The sequence below is a fragment of the Macrotis lagotis genome, chromosome 1 (assembly GCF_037893015.1).
Source record: "Macrotis lagotis isolate mMagLag1 chromosome 1, bilby.v1.9.chrom.fasta, whole genome shotgun sequence".
Taxonomy (NCBI): Eukaryota; Metazoa; Chordata; class Mammalia; order Peramelemorphia; family Peramelidae; genus Macrotis; species Macrotis lagotis.
The window spans coordinates 658,918,116-658,922,111 of NC_133658.1; the positions used below are offsets into that span (position 1 = coordinate 658,918,116).

The window sequence follows — 3,996 nt, forward strand, 5'->3', positions numbered from 1 at the left end:
TTAATAATTACCTAGTTATGTGGTCTTGGGCAAGGTACTTAACCCCATTGCCTCGCAAAAAACCTTAAAAAAAAGAATTTATTATTCTGCAAAAGTTAGTATATTCTCTCAGGGGAAAAGATGAATGTTTAACAAAATAGAGGACTTCCAAAATTTCCTGATTTAATAAAACAGAACTGAACAGAGAATTCAATATCCAAATATTAACTCAAGAGATGCATAGAGCAGACCACGTGACAGGCTGGCCATGGCCATGAGCGGTTCATTGGGCACCCCATACCTGGGCAGTAAGATCAGCCTTAATTCCAAGGCACAGATCTGATATGAGGGCATCATCTACACCATTGAAATGGATAATTCCACTGTGACCCTGACCAAAGTGAGATCATTTGGTATGGAACACTGGCCTACTGATAGGCCTGTACCTCCAAGAGAGGAAATTTATGAATACATCATTTCCTGGGAAAGTGATATCAAAGATATTACTGTATGTGAACCTCTAAAAGCTCAACATATTCCCTTGGGATTATGCTATTGTTCAATCTTCCCTGAGCTCTGCCTCTACATCATCCTTCCAACCACATGTGCCTCACAGCACCTTTAGAGGTATGTCACCCTATGGCCCATTTATGCTACCCTACTGTCAGTTCATTACTTAATTAGCAGTATGAAACTTCCTTAGGGTTAGAGAAGTTGGTAAGCCCCCAGTCTCAGCTGCTGCTTCAAGTCCTAGTTCTTCTCTATCTCCACAGCCTATTTCAGGACTTGACATGTGCTTAGAGCCACACCAGCTTTTTTCTAAGGGAACTGTTTATCAATCTATCCCAGTTCATAAGATTCCCATGGTAGATTGGGAAGTTCAGACTGGTTCTGTTGATAACCTGAATGCCAAAAATCTGCTACCTGCCAAGGTTCATATAGAGAGCCAACACAAAGGTTGCCAGGTCCAACCAAACAGCAGAACAAGTGATGCAGTTCAGCCAGTACTTGTGCAAAATCAAGGACAGGTGAATGATAAAAACAGAAAACCTAAAAGGAGAAGATCAGGGTACAGGCAAACAAGGAACTATTCCAGAGGGCTGAACTGTCCAACAAATGTTAAGGAAAACACTATTAAGTTTGAAGTTGACTTTGACTTTGAGAGTGCAAATGCTCAGTTCAACAGAGAAAAAAATTGACAAGAAATTTAAGAAGAAACTGAATTTTAAAGATGTCAAAGCAGAGAAAGAAGAGAAAGGAGATCGAGCAGTAGTAACTCAGAACAATGACAGCACCACAAAGGAAGACCGCCTGGGAACTAACTTCTATCATCACAAATCCAAGTAATTTTTTGACTATATCTTCTGCGCTAAAGTCCTGTCCTAGGCACACAACATGGGGCTGAAAAAAGGAAGCTCAACCCACAGACCGTTGGAGTGCTGGGAAGATTTCTCTAAGGTCTCAGTTTCAGTGGTCACTTTCAAGTGGAAGATGCACTAGAACAGCCTGTCACAATCAAACTTCCCATAGAGCTGGTACTGGGACAGTTTAAGGGTGTAACTAAATTGTTAAGTGGCACAAAAGTGATGCTGTGTATATAAGAAAACATTGAAAGTGCTGCGTATAATGTGGGGAGAAAATGAGTCATTTTTGCTTACTAATATTTGGAAATTCCCACAGTTTAGACTTCAATTGAACTTGGACTTGGGTCTGAGTAAAAACCAATTGTTTTTTGGAAATGTTCATGGGTAACCTCTTTTGAGGTGTCTTTTGTGTCTTTCTCCCTTCCCCCTTTTTTTCTTAAAGGCACAGCCAAATTTTAAGTTTTTATTTTTGTATTTAGCAGGATTTCTGTATTACTTACTGAGGGTTTAACTAAACTTTTTTTGAGACGGTAGCTTTGACTTTTAAAGTGGAACCAGATCTCATTAAAAATGAATCAATTGACATTTTTAACAACCAAACTGAACCTTTGGTGCTGCTCGTCTGTCACTCCCACTTCTAAGAAGCAGTATGTTTCAGTAACTATTGCTATTTAGAAACCTGGATATAAGTAGGGTTTGCAAGTACTTGGGGTATTTTGTGGGTAGGTTAGAAGGCAATATAGGGGCTGTCATATGGATCATCTATAAGCAAGTCACAGAATACCCAGGGTGAGTGTCAGTCAGAATCCATATATGAATTGCCCGAAGAGGAAGCCTGTGTCTAAGAGATCCTGTGAATATTCAAATTTGAGGGGTCAGGGGATACTATCATCGATGGGAATTGATGTGATAAGGGGAATAGGAAAACTCAGGGTTGGCCTCCCTAGAAAATATTCATAAGCCCTCCTTGTAATTAATTATACTTGATCAATAATACTTCTATCCATAAATAACACCAGGTGAAGAGGCACAAAGATGTATTATAGTAGAGGGAAAGAAGGGAGGGTGTGAAAACTGAGTAAATGCTATTCAATAGATTTGGCCCAGAGAGGGAATAATATATATTCCCAGGTGTATTTAAAAAATCTATCCTACAATCCAGGGAAGTGGGGGAGGAGAGAAGGGAAAGAAAATGGAAGAAAGACTGATAAAAGGGAAGACAAGATATGTGAAAATAAACTGAAAATTAAATTTTAAAAGAAAAGTTAAAGAGGAAAGGGAAAAAGCTAGTGTGGATGAATAAAAGAAAAGCAAAGAGAAAAGTAAAAAAGGGGGAAAGATAGCATGGAGAGAAATAAACTTAACTGTAAATGTGTATGGGACGAACTCTCCCATAAAATGGAAGTAAAAAGCAGAATGGATTTAAAAACCACAATCTTTCAATATGTTGATTACAAGAAAAAAATTTGAATCAGAGAGATAGACACAAGGTAAAGGTAAAAGGGTGAAGCAAAACATATTATGCTCCCAAAAATAATCAGGGAAAAGATCCTCATCTCAGATAAAACAAATGCAAAAATCACTCTCATTAAGGAAGGAAACTACATCTTCATAAAAGCTACCATAGGCTCTGAAATTATATCATTATTAATCATGTATGCACTTAGTGATACCGCATCCAAATACATGGAGGAAAAGCTGAATGAATTAAAAGGAGACCTAGACAACAAAAATTTAATAATGGTTATCCCAACCTCCCTCTCTCAGAATTAGATAAAGCTAGTCAAAAAATAAACAAGGAGGAAGATAAGAAGGTGAATAAAATCTTGGAAAACAATGATATGGTAGACCTCTGCAGAAAACGTAATGGAAAGACAAAGTATATACCCTTTTCTCTGCAATACATGATACCTATATCAAAAGTTACCAGATACTAGGACATAAAAAAACTTACAATCAATTGCATTGATTGTGGGGTGGGGGAAATAAAAATGCATACTTATCAGATCATGATGAAGGAAAAAAAATACATATAATAAGGATACATGGAAAATAAACTAAAATTAATAGGATTCTAAATAAATTTATTTAAAAGAACAAGTAGATCAAACAACAAATCATAGAAATAATCAATAATTACATCCAAGAATATGATAACAATGAGACATTACAGAAAAATTTATGGGATACAGCCAAGCCAGATTTAAGGGAAATTTTATATCTCTAAATGCTAACATGAATAAAATGAAGAAAGAGGAGAGCAATAAATTGGGTATGCAACTAAATAAGCTAGGAAAAATATAAATTGAAAATCCCTAATTAAATATCTTATCAGAAATTCTGAAAATCAAAGGAGAGATGAATAAAATTGAAAGCAAGGAAACCATTCACCTAATAAATAAAACTAAGAGTTGGTTTTATGAAAAAAACAATAAAATAGATAAAGCTTTGGTTAATATGATATAAAAAGAAAGAATATAACCAAATTACCAATATCAAAAATGAAAGGGTGAACTAGCTAACAATAAGGAGGAAATTAAAGTGATAATTTAGAGCTATTTTGCCAAATCAATAAATTTAAACTTGAGTGAGTAAAAAGGATGTTTAATTACAAAAATAGAAACTGCCCAGATTGACAGAAGATAAAAATATT

The 3,996-nt window shown here is 35.8% G+C and overlaps 1 pseudogene; it reads left to right on the forward strand.

Moving 5' to 3' along the window:
• The first annotated feature begins 253 nt into the window (after positions 1–253).
• LOC141522493 (protein LSM14 homolog B-like) lies at positions 254–1,531 on the forward strand (annotated as a pseudogene).
• Positions 1,532–3,996: the final 2,465 nt, after the last annotated feature.